We start from the raw sequence: 17,499 nt of genomic DNA on the forward strand, positions 1-17,499 counted from the left end.
AATGTTCATAGCAACGTTTTGAAAATAATAATCCCAAACTAAAAATAATGTAAGCAACCCAAACTAGAAATAACCCAAATGTCCTTCAATAGATTAGAAAAGCAAATTGTGATCTATTAATACAATGGAGTGCTAATCAGTAATCAAAACCAATGAACTACTGATATATACATAGAGAGAGAGGGAGAGGGAGAGGGAGAAGGAGAGGGAAGGTATTTTATAAATGTTTATGAAACAATCTACTCCTCCTTTAAACCTCAGCTATGGTATCTGCTGCCCTAGGAGCAATCTTTGTGGTCCGTGGCCTCACTACGGGCAGAGTGAGGCTCTGTCTCTCCTGCTGTCCAATGGCTGCGTCCTACTTGTGCTCATCTGTATCACTGCTTGAACAGCATTGTAAATATCTTCTTCTCTAGCTCTCTTACCAGACTAAGAGATCCTTGAAGTCGTTGATGGTTTTTCCCATCTCTGAATCCCCAACATTCTGCCCAGCACTGGACATAACATATAAACTCAACATTTATGAAAGAATAAAGGGACCACAGACGCACCTTTTATTTCCTTTGAGTCTCCTAAGGCCAGTGCAATAGAAATTTGGTAGAGTCTGTTAAATAATAAGTGAATCTCATTACTTGGAAGCAAGTAGCGAGATTCAGTTTCTGGATTGGGTTTTTCCCAGCATTTGTTCTTATTACCAACAGTTTGGCCAGATTAGTTATACACAGTTGAGTTTAATCTATGTCAAGTTGCTCAAGGTCATACAACCAGTCTGGTGTTAGGATTGGGTCCTGGGCTACTAACTCTTCTTCCTACCTCACAAGAGCAAGTGCACCCTGTCAGAACCCCTGCAAGGGGAATGTCATCCTGTTTGGCTGGAGCATGTTGGCAGCAGTGGGAGGTAAGGTGGGCAGTGCCATCCTGAGGACAGCAGTTGCTGTTCTCTTGCTTCCTGACTGCATCTAGGCCCCTTCCCTCTGAGGAGCATAGCAGAACTCTTTTTCTGAGAGCTGAGTAGGAGCAAGCCTAGACACAGGAGTGAGCAAACGATGAATGTGGGGTAGGTATTTTTGCCTTGTCATGCTTGAGAGGGCAATAAGGAATAATCTTAGAAATAAGGGCATGAATAGAAACCACGTATGTCCTTAACTACAAGTATAACCTTAGCAATAATCTAAAGAAATATTCTTAACATAGGCATAGAAAATTGACAATAGTGTCTAAGAACAAAAGCATTAAGGAATTTTATTAATTTTGTAAGTTAAGAGGTAATTTCATTTACCTAGTGGTACCAGAAGGACGCTTAACTGTATATTCCATTCATAGTCATTAAAAAACATTCCATTTGAAGTAATTCTGTTCTGATTTGGCCTTATATATTGCTTTATATGGAATGTAAACAAGAAAATATTATACAGAAGCCCTTGGCATTGTCTGTGGATAGGCTATACCTATTTTAGGGAACATCAAATATCAGATGTGATAATACCAAAAATAGAAGAGGAGGAAAAAGGAATGAATGGGAGATTTGTTTAAGGTTAGGAAAGTCAAACTAATATTTTCATCCTCTACTAGACAGATCTTATCTTCCTTTGGTACCCTAAGCATCACACTTATCTCCCAATCTGTTCTGATCTCTAGCTACACATGAATCTGATAAAAGGCAATAAAGCATGAGTGACCAATGGATGGGCTTAACCTCCATTATTTGAGATAGCACTTGATGTAATCTAAAGCTAAATCGAAAAAGGAGGAGCTGTTGCTCAAAGTGTCTCTCCAGTTTTGGAATGTGTAGGGAAGTATTTTCTGTCAGTAGCCATCCTAAGAAACGTGTTATCTACTCTCCATTCTCATCTTTGCAAGTAGTACTATATGCCACCAGGCAGAGGGTTGTCATACCGGAGGAAAGAGTATGATTAGTCCAACACACATCTCAACTTGAAAATGGCAAATGTGGCATCTAGAGACTCACCTATATTTTAGTTCCTGTTGAAAAACTACACTTTTTATTATATGTTGCCTATCTGTAAATTACTAAATTGACCCTGCCCTAGGTTAAAAAACAAACAAAACAAAACAAAAATCATGGTTACCAGGACAAAAGGACCAATAAACTTTGGACTATATATTTGCAAAATTGGTCTGATCAAGGAAAAATTGAAAAAACATACTAAAACTTTCATCCAGTATTTCCTCTATTTTCACAATCATTAAGCTATCTTATTTCACAAATGCTTTCTAATATTTCATTGTACTTTTCTGCTTAAATCTAGACAGTGTCAATTTGGCATTTATTTTTCCAAGTGCAATTATTTTTTTATTTTAAAAAATTTCAATAATTTTATTTAAAATATTATGTAAGTTTCAGGTTGTACAGTACACTGATCCACGATATTTAAATGTTATGCTCCATTTATACTTATAAAATTTTGGATGTATTTCCTGTGTTTTCCAAAATATTGTAGCTTATTTATTTTTTCTTATTTTATTTTTATTAGCGTATAGTTGATTTACAATGTTGTGTTGGCTTCTACTGTCCAGCACAGGGACCCAGTCATGCACATATATACTTGTGATTGCCAGGGTGGGGAGGAGAGGAAGTGGGATGGACTGGGAATTTGGGTTTGGTAGATGTAAGCTATTACCTTGAGAATGGATAAGCAATGAGGTCCTACTGTATAGCACAGGGAACTCTATCCCATTATCAATTTTTGAATGACTGGAAAGGACATAAATCAGCCTGGATTTGTTTTGTATAATTTTAGGCTATTTCTAAGACAGTATTCTTTCAGTTTAATAGGGTTATGATTTTGAATGAATGCATCTTTTCCTGTTCTTGGAGTCACACACACATGTTCTCAAAGTTTTCCTTTTATTTGTTCCAGAAATGAAACTGGAGATGCCTCCTTATACTTTCTCCTTTGTACATGAACCAATAAATTTTTTTTATCATTAAATAGCCCAGTTGCTTTTCTTCCAGCCATTTTTTCCCTCCAGATCAAAGTTGCTTCTGAGACATTTCAAACTTCAAGAATTAAGAATAAGTCAGTATTCTTTTACGCAGAATAATATTAAAATTAATTTATTCTAATTGGCATTAAGGTAATTAACTTCAGCTTCATTCAGGAGCAACCTCACATAGTCTGAGTCAAATGTGGCAAAACTCAACCCATTCTATGGCAGAAAGGGTACCTCAGAGTATTGATTATTTTTGTCCATCAGTTGCTGACGGTGGTTTGAGTGGAGGACTAAAGTAGGAAGGCTACAAGAAAGTCCCCCTGAACTTCCACAGCAAATTATTAGACAGGTTTTACCAACATGGCTGAGCTTTCATCTCTCCAAGGGATGCATTCCATTGTAGGCGATGCAGAGAGGTTTTTGAATCAGGCAGAACTGAGTTCAAATCCCGGATCAGCCTTCTACGTGCTTCTGATGTTGGCAGAGCTACCTAACTCTTAGCCTGGTATCCACCCCTGAGTTTCATTCTCTGTAAAATGAGGGTAGAAACAACTGCTGTGGGAGTGAAGCTTACATGAGGTATTTGCTCGGTGCCAACAGTCAATACATGATAGCTGCTATGCGATTATGCTTATTGTGGGACTCTTTCAAAAGAGGGTCACTAGCAGTTTTTTAGCCTGGTTGAGCTTAAAACTCCCTCTGAAGGCAGAAGCCTGAGTTTAAATGAACAATTTTAGTTCAAGTGTGCCTTGGGTCCCCAAGTCAGCTTCTTCTCCAATTCAGTCTACAACTCTGATGGACATACCATAGTAAAGCAGGGTTTACATTCTAGATGTAAAGAGTTCACTTCTGTTGTACTTTATTGATAAAACTAATGAACAGCAAAGTCAGTTCATTAGTAAATTAATAATCAACTTTTTTTCAGCTTTACTGAAACATAATTGACATGTAAAATTGTAAATAATGAACATTTTACCTGTAAGGGCTGGCCACTATTATAGCAAATGTTTTGAAAGAGAAATATAGATGTGTATCAATTTAAACTAATAACACAGTTGCTAAATTCTGCTCTTAAATGTCTTATTTAAAAGTGAAAACCATGCTACCAGTCAGAAGTTTTTATATGTCCCAGCTTGTTTGTTGGAGATTTCTAGACAGAGCCAAATTTGTGGCTCGGACTTAACATAAATATTCACTTTGTCAAAGACTAGAAACTAATGTGCGTGTGTTCAAGGGAAACACTATAGTTTCTTTTCTTTTTTTTATTACTCAAATGAATTTATCACATCTGTATAATGATCATAACAATCTGATTTCACAGGATTTCCATCCCACAGCCCAAGCACATCCCCCCACCCAACACTATAGTTTCTAAGTGAAATCTACTTTAAATTAGTAAAATGACATATGTGAGGATTATGGATGACACTAGATGGCATTCTTTGTTATAAGAATATACCCTATAAACTGGTACTTTCTTATGGGTAAGAATATAAAACAAACAGAAAAGAAATACAGCTGAGTTTTCACATCATTTTTTGAACTATCAAGAGCCAAGGAATTGTTGGGGAAAAAAAATCAATACTGTCTCATTGCTTCTCTGCCTGGCCCCATTCTATCAGAAACACCATCTTGTGTTGTAAATCTTTAATTTGCTTCTAATGTGGCAACAATCTGAGAAGGTTTGCAGGGTTTTTTTAGATAAGTAATATAAGCTCAGTATGATTTGGTTTATGAATATAAAAGGAATAAAATGCATGTCAAAGGCAAACAAAAGCTTTTTATTGAATCAGATGTAACTTACGTAATATGTTCCAACAGTCCTTGTTCTTCTTTCACGTTTATATAATTTTTGTGTACTTGCAAGTCTTCAAGCTTGCTTTTATTATCTGTTTCTCACAGCTGCCCCATGAGGTAAGATTGAATAGCTTACTTTAAAGCCACGGTGCCAAAGGAGTGGAGAGATGAAGTCAGTTTGCCAGAGCAGCCCAGAAAGAAGTCATTGATCCAGATTGCAAATTCCCAGTCCCTTGGTCCCTCACTTATTAGCCACGAAGTCCCAGCTCCTCTCATTTCTTCACATTCTCAAAGTTTTTTACTCTCTGCTTTTTTTAATTAGGCCCATGAGACATTTTTTTTTCATTGGCTTTCACATGCTATTCCTACCTTGCCACCACTTTCCTACCGCTAGGAAAAATTTACTCTGAAGCCTAGAGAAATGTTAATTTGCTGATGCTTATTCCAAATTGGCCTGCTACAGCAGCTGAGTATTGCTTTTCCCTTCAGAGATATGGATTATGGACCTTTCCTACGGAGAGTCAACAGACCCGGTCTCTAAGGTGCAGTCCCGGGTTCTGAACAACATTTCTACAAATCTCTCATGAACTTTGCCCTCTTTGGCTTGCTAATAGAGCCTTATCCAAGGGCAAAGTGTGGGAAAAATTAAATAAAATAAAGAGGAAGAATTTTTGTAAACACCAAGTCTGTAGAATTTTATCTTGTTCTTCACAGTACACGACATGCTCTAGCCCATATCACTACCTGCTGAAACACATGTTTTCTTATATATATTCTGTCCTAAAAATCTGTGAGTCCCACAGTCCTAATCTCTCTTCACCTTCTCTTGTCACTTCCTCAGCTATAATATGGTAGATTCAAGAAAGGAACTTCTTTAACACCTCTCCAATCCTTGTCTTACTGTTGGAGATAATATAATGCCAGACTCCTGAAGTAGAGAGTCAGATCTTCTTAGGCAAAATGAATACTGTTGGCTCTCATTATGAATCCCTTTGAGATGTAAACCTGCATTTAAAAAAAGATGTTCCTGTCTTTGAAATTAGATGCCACATCCCTGCTGTTGTCCCAGTGTGTATAATACACTAGTGGAAATGATCAGTACTTGGTCCAGTCCACAGCAGTGCTAAATTAATTGCATCGATTTTATGAGCTCAGAACTGCACTTACTTGGTAGTCTCTTTCTTACACAAGTAATCCTTGGCCAGCATAAGCAGTAGGGATTTATAATACCACACGATCATCCAAAATATATCACCTTCCTATTAAGGGAATGCCAGGTGACATCCATCTATCCAAAACCATGGATTAATTCTCAAAATGGCCAGGTATGATGTTAAATTAAAACCATAATTATTTTGAGTATTTGTAAAATCAGGTAGATATTAAATGGAGTTAGATTTTAGCTTTCTTTTCTAAAAGCACTTAGAATATCCTCTTCATGTTCTTATGTTGGTAGATAGTGTATGAAAAGATATGATTTCATCTTGATGATTGAGGAAGTGCTAGCATTTCATGTCATAATGCTGACTTCTATGCTTATTGTACAAGATATGTGGCTACAGCTATGAGCATTGAACTAAAAAATGCTGAAGGTAGGAGATAACCTAGACTATTTGTGCTTGCTTGTTTATTTTAATCAAATCTCAATGGCACTTCTATTTGTTGCATTTTGATTAACTGACGTTTTAGATTTCTAGAGTATAATAGCATTTAGGATCTTACAGAGGTTGCTAATTTTTACTTATTTCTTTAAATGTCAGCATAAATATGAACATTTCCAGTATTCAAAATGCCATACTCAGAGATCAGGTTAAAAATTCTTCATGATGTCTAGTGAGCAGAAAAAGTATTTTATGGTAAAAATTATGGTTATAATAGTGGAAAGAAAGAATGCTGTCATGGTAACTCATTTTTATACGATTTGAAGTAAAAAGAAAATCATCCATCACAAAATTTAGATTTTATTAAGCAATACTCACAATAAAAATTTCTGATCACATCACAATGTTGCCTAGAGAAACTAGGTTTTTTTTTTTTCTCTTCTTCTTCTTCTTCTTTTTACAACCACACTGAGCACATATGGAAGTTCCCAGGCTAGGGTCAAATCAGAACTGCAGCTGCTGGGCTACACCACAGCCACGGCAACACTGGATCTGAGCTGCACCTACGTCACAGCTTGCGGCAATGCCAGATCCTTAACCCACTGAGCAAGGCCAGGGATCAAATCCATATCCTCATGGATACTACATCAAGTTCTTAACCTGCTAAGCCACAACGGGAACTCCAGAAACCCGTTTTTTCCATTGTAATGAAATCACTATTTACATTTTCCAGCTTACTGTACCAAACGACACTCATTGATGCGGGCTGATTGTAGTGCTGTCAGTCCGTAACTAATGCACACAGTCAACACACTACAGGTAAAGAGCACACGAGTGATTGAGGCGAGGCCAAGATACCAACTCTTGAGCTCTTGCAGTCACTTTCGGGCAAATTCCATCTCTTGCTCACTCAGGAACACGTTCCTGCACATTCTGATGTTAAATATTATTCTTACCAGATATATTATTTAGAACCTTGTTAGTCTGTGGCATACTGTCAGAATTATATTTTGATATAAATTGCAATGTAACCATGAATCGTATTCAGAAAATCATTGGTAGGCTAGCTTCCATTTCACTGTATCTATATTCTACCTACTATTTTATACCAACTTAGATGTATTTAGGAAGAAATTTTGCTCCAAAGTAGAAGTGTTTTATCTCAAGTCCAGAAAATAAGTAGCACGCAAAGTGAGAGGCAAAGCTTTGGTAGGAAAAAAAAAATGTACTGGCAAAATAAACAGCAAATTTTATCATTTATCTTTACTGATATATATTTTATTTTCCAACCTTACTACTTGTAGTTTTATTCTGCTAAAAGAATACATTTTAGAGGGAAATAAATCTATCAGCTACCTGCTTTTCTACAAGGATAAAGTCTCACTATTTTCTTTGTATCAGTCGCATCATGGGTCATGGTCCCATATCCTAATTTTTTTTGTTTCTGTTTAAGAGGCAACAAGCAAAGCATAATGTCTTTCATGAGCACACTGATCATTCACAGAACTGAATAATGATCAATGATAAGATAACCCAAGACCTGAATAAACAGCCTCAGTGCTAGAAAATGTCAACCCCACTTCCAAAGGGTAAAGTGTCACTGGACCCAAGCTGGTATTTTTCATTTTATATAGTGGACTTATCCTGAAATTCTCCACAAGATTCATTTAATTCCTATTGAAAATGTGTGTTGAATTATAAATGACATTAACGATACAAGACTGCTTGATAATGTCAGCTGTGTCATCCATTGCATTTAACCCTTCTGGGCATTTAGAAAGTCCTTGCCTTCTAGTTTCCTTTTGTCATCAAATGCTGCCTGATGCTATTTACTAAAATATTTGATGATTATGTTTAATCATATGATACCCTCTTTTTTATGGCACATCAATGAAAGTGATTCTAAAAGAGTGCTAGGGAGTTCCCATCGTGGCGCAGTGGTTAACGAATCCGACTAGGAACCATGAGGTTGCGGGTTCGGTCCCTGCCCTTGCTCAGTGGGTTAACGATCCGGCATTGCCATGAGCTGTGGTGTAGGTTGCAGACGCGGCTCGGATCTTGCGTTGCTGTGACTCTGGCGTCGGCCAACAGCTACAGCTCCGATTCGACCCCTAGCCTGGGAACTTCCATATGCCGCGGGTGAGGCCCAAAGAAATAGCAAAAAGACAAAAACAAACAAACAAACAAACAAAAAATAAATAAAAAAATAAAAGAATGCTAGCAGATTCTTGTAAACCTAACCATAGATCACAACCCATTGCCTTATTCATGACATGGACTCAAAGTGTACTTAATATAAAGAAACAAAATATACTGACACACACACATATACCCACACACACATGGTGTATTTTTCATATATATTACTTAGTCATTATCCAGTTTAGTAGATGCTAAATGGTGGAAAAGACACAACAAAAAGTACAATCTTTGTTTAAATGTTATTCATAGCACATCAAGCAGCCTCCTATTCTGTGTTGTGCTCTATATGAATGATTGGCACAACTTTAAAATGTAATCACTGCATAGAACAGCTAGGGGTTATTTGATTACATCTTCAGAATAATGCTTAAAAGGGGAAAAAATGTTATTGTCTACTTTCCTCTCAGGCTAGTTCTAAGTTTCATTGTTCATCCATTTTATGCAAAAGCCAATTGGAGAATGGAAGAATTTAGCCTGGCACACAAGGTCATCGGAGTGGATGATGCAATATGGGAATGGCACCCTGAGCCTGCCTCTCAGCCCGAGGCGTGTTGGTAAATGACTGGCTTAAAGGAGAGCTCATTCTCAGTCCTGACCACCCTCCTGGGGCTCTCTGTCTGAACTCTGTACACAGGACTTTCAGAAGCATCCGGAGAGGACAACAGGACCACATTTGTTTGCAACTTTTAACCACATGGGTTCTTCAGATGATCTAAACACTGCTCCTTTGTCTATCAGAGGACAAAACTACATTTGATAATATATGATAGTTTTTCATAGCTTGAGAAGAATTTTTGTTAAAAGATAGCCACCATGTAAACATGGATGGTTTAAATAACCTCATTTCCCTCTTTCCTTATATCAGAAAGTTAGACTTCAAATGTAACTTATTCATGCTACAACCTGATTTATATCCCTGAGCCAAGAACTGTGAGTGGCATCAATCCATAACATCTGAAAGCTTTTGCCAAAGACATGTCAGAACTCCTTTAAGGAAGAGATCACCCCATGACTTCTAAACTTACACAACATCAGTGACCTCACAATTAAAGTATGCCTTAATGATCCAGTGGTAGAAGCTGTTCTGTAAATACATGGAATAGTTCTTATTGCCATCAATGGGTGTTTCTTAGAACTGCTGAACAGTTTCTAAACCCACAGCCCCATGGTGTTTTTCAGAGTTTGATATACAAAAGAAATAGGCACCTAAACGATTTTGTATTCTGAAGCTGTGTGTGTGTGTGTGTGTGTGTGTGTGTGTGTGTAATTTAGATTTGAATAGATACCTCAAAGCCACTTTGTGTCACCAAAATCCTTCTTTCTCTAAGTCAAAAATCCTGAAAGGAACCATGAAGTGAAAGTCACTTCAATGCATTACTTCTACATTGAAATAAAACTAAATGATCTAAATCACTGCTGCTTTTCTTTAAACACACACACGCACTCACACACCCTTTCTCCTATTTCTTTTTCACATGATTGGGTTGCCTCTCTGACAGAGGAAAACAAAACAAAACCAAAAAAACCCCACAAAAAAACAATGTTCATTTGCCCCAAGGGAAAGTGTAGCTGCAAATGAAGGGCGGAGTGAGGTGAAACAGTAGACGTGCTCTGTGTTGACCTTAATTTCCTCCCTAATTCCTGTGATTTCCCCTTGCCAGGGCCTGGTGGTTGAAGATCTGCAGTGGAGGACAGGGGAAAGGCAGCTAGTGCCAGCTTTCCCTTGGAGGCATTACCAAAGAGGGATGGGACATTTGAGACACACTTTTATCGTATCATAAGTTATAAAACAAATGAAAGAGGCTGTATACAGAATTGAGCCTTTGCTGTTGCTCCCCTAGGCTCAGAAAACCTTTTGCAGTGCCCACTTCATGAACTCTGTACTCCATGCACAAGATGTATGAAAGAACAGCACAGCAGAGCCCAGGCTGTGGAGCCATACTGCCCTGGTTCAAATCCTGACTCCTGCCATATACTGCTCTGTATCCTTGGCTTAATATTCTTATCCAATGATTGAAAATTAAATACCAGAGTTTCCACTGTGGCTGAGGGGTAATGAGCCCAGCTAGCGTCCACGAGAACGTGAGTTCAATCCCTGGCCTCACTCAGTGGATTAAGGATCCAGCATTGCTGTGAGTTGTGGTATAGGTCACAGATGTGGCTCGGATCCCACGTTGCTGTGGCTGTGGTGTACACTGGCAGCTACAGCTCCAATTTGCCCCCTAGCCTGGGAACTTCCATATGCTGCGGGTTGAGCCCTGAGAAGACAAATATAAATAAATGAATATATAAATAAATACCTCACAAAGATCCTTGCTCATAGTCAATGCTCAATACATGGTAGTAGATATGACCATGATTGTCGCAGACCCTGACAAATGCTTTCTCTTTAGTCCTCTGTTGTAAAGAATGTGAGAAATAGGATTTCCACTTATTTCCTGGAAAGGAAGACGTGGAAGCTTAGCATCTTCTCTTATCGTTAACTTGTCGAGATTGCAGTGTGGGTGGAGAAATCACAGAGTTCACTGTCCAAACGAGGACACTTTTGAGGGTGGAATGGCGTGTTAATCCAGTGGGACAAGAGGGCAACAGGCATGAACTGGGGCTCTCTCCCTGGCACACTGAGCGTTTGGCATCCTAATTAGGAGATGTTTCAGGAAGCTGAGGTCCTAAACCTTCCTGTTGCAAAATCTGAAACACAACCAGATGGAAAGGTGCTAATTTTCTCAAAAGCCTAGTCTTCTATCTGTAGAAGGCTAGAAAATAATTGCACCTGCTGTTTTATCCAGAAACTCCATTTAAAAAAATGAGTCATAACTACAGCGTTATTGCTGCTTTAATATGCTGTGTCAGAAACACTGGCTAGGTAGGTCCTCAGGACCTCTGGGTTTTTTGTCCTGCTTGTCAGCTAATTGGCTGTGTTATTACAGTTTGGGTCCCAGTTATGCCATCTGTACAGTCAGGGAGCTGGATCAAGGGACCTCTGAGAGCTCTAACAGTTTAGAATTGCTTTTAATCTCCTGGAGTAGTACTTCATAATAATTTTAGTAGTGTTATCTTTTTTAAAATCAGATTTTGCCTCCTTCTGAGAGTTGTGTTTACTTTGGGTTGTGAGCAGTATGCTACTCCTGGAAGCACCACGAAGGAGTAAATAATACTGTTACTTATCTTTCTTGGAAGTGTTTTATGTGCTAGATACTATTGTTTCATTTAAATAGCTAACCCTATGAGATAGGTATTTAATTTTTATTTATTGGGCAAGAAAATTAAATCAAAGATACAGAGCAGTATATGGTAAAAGACAAATTTGAACCCAGGACCGTCTGGCTCCATGGTCTATGCTCTGTTCTGCTAGGTATTCTTCCATACATCTTGTACATTTAAACCCCACAGCAAACCTTTGTGGTAGGTACTGTCACCATCTGTTAAGAATGGGAACCTGAGGAGTTTTGTTGGGCTCAGCAGTAATGAACCTGACTGGGATCCATGAGGATGTGGGTTCGGGTCCTCTTGGGTTAAGGATCCAGTGTTGCCATGAGCTGTGGTGTAGGTCATAGATGCAGCTTGGATCCTGAGTTGCTGTGGCTGTGGTGTAGACCAGCAGCTACAGCTCCGTTTCAACCCCTAGCCTGGAAACTTCCATATGGCAAGTTTGTGGCCCTAAAACAAAAGACAAACAAAAAAAACCCCACATACACAAAAAAAACCCAGTGGGAACCTGAGATAGTGAATTAAATAACCAATCAAGGTCTTGCTACACTAAGCTATAGTGTCACTTGAATGGAGAGAGTGGGACTTCAGAACTTATGTTCTTAACCTGTGACATTAAACAAAGCAGGGTGACCTCAAGGAGAGGCAGAGGCCTCCACACTTCCACCAGTGGGTCGCAGGAAACAGAATTTATTTAGGTTTGAGAGAGTGAAGGAGTCATCTTCAAGATCCACATCCTCAAAGCAGTGGCCTAGCTTGGCCTAGCTTGTCAAGGAAGGCAAAACCTGTTCCCAGTGGGTAAATGCCCACAAGGTACATTTTAACATGCAGCTGACTGGAAAATGCTGTTTCTGTATTGTAAGTCGAAAGGTCTGGGCTATACCTGTTGCTCCAATTGCTTTCTTGCTCATTGGAAACCCACTGCAAGGTCTTACCAGTCTATACTGAACACCAACATGTGACCTCACTTGCATGACATTTTCCACCAAGCTTCTTAACAGGTAGTGCTTATTATTTTGCAGCTCATTCAGGAGCTTTGATAATGATTTTACCTAAGACCAAAAGACAGTTTCTAATTAACTCACACATTTTATCATGTGCAAAGGAATTGAAGGAAGTTACAACTTCGAACCCAGATAATTGGTTTCCAGGAAATAATTTTAAAACATGAGTTAAATTGATTTGAATTTGCTACATAAGATTCACATGAAATCTAAAGAAGGGTGGTCTGAGTTTTAAATTTTGATTCTTGCAGAGTCCATCTTACTAAAAGGTTAAAAAAGTGATTTTTGAAACATCAGATATTGGACTTAGTTTTAATAGGAATTTTATTTGCTTCAATCACAGTGCTAGTACTGCCATTTATTTTTTTATATTCAGTATCATCGATTTTCAACTTTTAACCAAATTATATTATGCATTTATTCATTTTATTTAGCTAACCTTTTTTGGAGCATGTAATAGCTTCTTTTCATACTTTCTCTTGTTGCTTTTTTTTTTTTTTTAATGGCTGCACCTGTGGCACATGGAAGTTCCCATGTTAGGGACTGAATCTGAGCCAGAGCCGTGACCTGCACCTCAGCTGCGGCAACACCAGATCCTTTAACCCACTGTGCCGGACCAAGAATCCAACCTATACTTCTGCAGTGACCTAAGCTGCTGCAGTCAGATTCTTAACCCATTGCGCCATAGTGGGAACTCCTTGTCATATTCTCTTAACAGTTTCTCATGTGTTGAGTAAATCTGTGTTGCTTCATATTTATATATGTTACCCTGTCCTAAACCTCTGGATTTGGAAACTCCATGTGGGATAAATGGTGCTGATTATCCCCTCCAAGATTATTATAACCACAAATTTGGATATACTGTGTACACAGGCTGGCTTTCTTTTCCAAAATATAGTAGCAACTCATTTATTTAAAATATTAGTAAAAGAAATAGTTCAGACCTGCAGATTTATATTAGACTGACATTTCTATAACAGTTCAAGTCATAGATTTTGTTCGACTTGATTGCATCATGACCACTGACTCTGTATCTAAGGGGCCTCCTGTAACATCGCTCTCTTAAAAAATCAGGCAGGGGTAGAACAGTAGGAATAATGAGAAAGATAATAAAGATGAAAAATTCTTACATGCAGATAAATTTCTTATAAGCAGTTGTCACATTTCTAAAATGTAAGACAGTAGTACAGAAGTGTCGCCGTGGTCGCCTGAATGATAAGGACATTGGCGGTAAATGCGTGCCACACAGAGTCTTTCTGGCAGGGTACAGCATGCAGAAAGTCATCATCAGCCTTCTGAAGACATTCGTGCTTAGACGTTTGGGGAGATTGGGTGCTGCCCACGTATTCTGTGAAAGGGAACCACTTTTCCCAAACTCAGAGATTATAGACTGATGGTGTTTGGATTGGAACTACCCAAGCCTTTAGTCAATTCACAGATTGATGCATTCAGCAAATATTTGTGAACCAGATGTTTTTCCAAATGCTGAAGATAAAAGTAATGAATAAAACTGATAAGCTCCCTGCCCTCGTGTAGTTTCCAGTCTAAGGGGAAAAGAAAGTAAACAAGAAACAGGTGATCCGATGAGACAATGCCAGATAATGACACATGCTACACAGAAGTCAAAAGGGTGATATGAAGGAGAGGTGAGAGTAAGGAGGAGGAGGAGAGGATTCTTAGGGTAGAGATCAGGGAAGCCTCGCCGAAGAGGTGCTAGCATGGAGATCAGTCATAGGGACTCCTTGCTCAAGCAAAGACCATGTTGAGCTAAAGGGGAAGCAGTTCTGAGGCCTTGAAAGTCCTCTGTGTAGCAGGGCTGTGCTGGAGATGGGGGATTCAAAGGTACACAGGAATGGCCACGGTCTTTGCTCTCATAACGTCCATTGCCTGATAGGAAAATAAAGTCTCTGCTTTCAAGGAACTCATGAATGGTAGAGAAAACAGACATGTAAGCAAGTTACTGCAGTATAGAAATCTCCATGTATGACCATCGTGGCAACAGAAGGAAGGGAAAGATGCAATCTCCATGAACAGAGCAACAGGTCAGAGGAGACCTCCCAGAGGAATTTGCCTAGTGTCACCAGGTCTTCAGTGGCAAAGCCAAATGTCCTAACATGGGTTTCTCAATCCTTATCCAGTGTTTTCTGTTATTTGATTTTCATTATTTTCTCAGGGGACAGAGAAAAGAGATGGGAAAAGTGGGAAGGCTTAGAAAAAACTCCCTATATAAAGCCAGGGAAGCATCTATGTGATTTTAGAGATAGCAGAGTTCATATTTATTGAGTTGAGTACTGAAATGAACTCCTTAAAATTAATTCTGGCACAATATATGGGCCTTGTGTCAAAGATCTACACATGCTGTGGAAATGCAGTTACTCGGTCCAGTCACAGATCTGAAAATCTCTTTCCCTAAGACACTAATCTTTCCATGTGTTTAATTTTTCATCTGAGTATCATCTGTAGTACAAAAAAAAATCATGGGGGGCGGGCGGGTCTTGCCTGGAGGAAGAAGTTCAAGGATGGATGGTGTGATATGTGGCTGGTTTCCTAAAGCTATTTGTAATCTACAAGTTGTTATTTTCATTTACAGTAAGAGATGCTTCTTTCTTTGCGCTCCTGCCTAGTTTCCCTAACAGGCCCACAAAGGTCAGTGGTTTCTGCTCCTTAGGCACCATTTCTCATTTTGATCTTTGCACCTGGATCTTCTTGGGCCCAGAGGCCCTGACCACTGCCTGTTTCTTTCTCCTTAGACCACACCACCCTCTTGAAAATGAATGAACTTTCAAAAAAGAAAAGAAAAACCAAAAAACCCTATAACTGGGGATGCAATATTAGAATAGAATATAGTTAGAATATAAATAACCTTCTAATAGTCCATGCAAATGAGGGTGTTATGAATCAGGGAGGAAAATAGCGTTAAGGGTAGTGTTTTTCCCCTTCACTCACCCTCCAACCTGGCAGACCTATTTAATGTTTCACTGGAAACAGACCATCCTTCCATTTTTAACTAAGCACAGGAGGCCTGGAGTCTGCTGTTTAGTGATGGATTTGGCATATGGCTTTGTTATTTGTCAAATAAATATCATTTTGACAATTATTCATGAGACCCTGCAGACAGCAGATCTTTAGAGTCCATGCAGGCTTGTAAATGTCCTGCTTAAAATTTGATTTAAGGAAGGTTCTTGAAGCAAGGGAAGGAGGTCAGTACCTTAGTGTCCTGGTTGTGACTAATCCCAATCTCAGATCAAGAAGAAAGGGTGGGAAAGTGGAAAGTACACACTTGGCTTCTTCTTTTTTGGGGGGCAGTGGGGGGGGCGCCACTCCTCCAGCACATGGAGGTTCCCAGGCTAGGGGTCTGATCGGAGCTGTAGCCGCCACCCTACACCACAGCCACAGCCATGCCAGATCCGAGCCGCGTCTGCAACTTACACCACAGCTCACAGCAACGCTGGATCCTTAACCCACTGAGCAAGGCCAGGGCTCGAGCCTGCAACCTCATGCTTCCTAGTCAGATTCATTTCTGCTGCACCACGATGGGAACTCCACACTTGGCTTCTTTCGAGGGGGCTGCGCTCAGTGGGTTAAGGATCCTGGGGTGCCATGAACTGTGGTGTAGGTTGTGGATGCGGCTCAGATCCAGCATTGCTGTGGCTGTGGTGTAGGCCAGCAGCTACAGCTCCAATTTGACCCCTAGCCTAAAAAGCAAAAAAAGAAAAAAAAAAAAAGAAAAAGGGGGCTGTTTTCTTTTTTTCCCTTTTTTCCCTTTCACTAATTAAGGAAAGCTGGGAGAGACATGAACTTTATCGAGTGCCTACAATATTCCTGTAATGACGCTTGGTGTTTTTTTTCTTCCCCTTTTGATTTTCAGAAAACTCCCGTGAGATATTGATGATTATTCCCATTTGTAGAGATCAGGAAACTGAATTTCAGAAAATTTAATCGAGTTGTTCGACCTTGTAACCTTACGCAGCAAAAACCTACCCTATCCCAGAAGTGCTAGAATAGAATTAAACAAGATTGTGACATTTTTGTTATGCTAATGTAAAAAGTGGAAAAAACACACCAATTTTAAGAGTTAATCACATAACAACAACAGTGCTCCAGCAATGCAGTGCTCCTGCTAGACTCTAGGCTCGAAGAAGATAGTAATTTGTCTTTTCATTTTTGTGTCTTCTGTTCTTTCCTTTTTCATTCCCCGAATGAAAATGCTGGTATCAACACAGAGTACTCCCAGAAGGGGAGTTGAATGAATGATCGGATTCATGAATTAATGAGGGTTATTGAGACAGTCTTAATTTTTTTATGGCTGTGCAGGAAAGAAGGATGATAATAGTCTGGAGAGTCAGGTTTGGGAGGTGAGTTGTGAATAAAGTTAAAGTTTCAGAAATACACACCTGAATTTAGAAAATATCAAGAGGAGGGGGCTGTGATTGGTACTGCAGGGAGAAGGCCAATTTGAGAAAGATAACAGAGACGTTTAAAGAAAGAGAGGATCTGAGTACAAGTCTGGGGGCTCAGATGAAGCCCCTGCCAGGAAGAGAGTCCTGTGCATGAGGTGGCTGCTCTGGCAGGTTACTAAAAAGAACTATGCCATCCCTGTGCTCCAGGCATCCCGTAGAAACTTGTTTAAGTCTCCCAAAGAACTCTGAGGTGACTGCGAGAGCTCCATTTACAAGTTAATCAACAAAGGATCAGAGACTTTAAGGAGACTGTCCTGAGTCACACAGGCA

This window comes from Phacochoerus africanus, chromosome 13 (genome assembly GCF_016906955.1).
Source record: "Phacochoerus africanus isolate WHEZ1 chromosome 13, ROS_Pafr_v1, whole genome shotgun sequence".
NCBI classification, from domain to species: domain Eukaryota; kingdom Metazoa; phylum Chordata; class Mammalia; order Artiodactyla; family Suidae; genus Phacochoerus; species Phacochoerus africanus.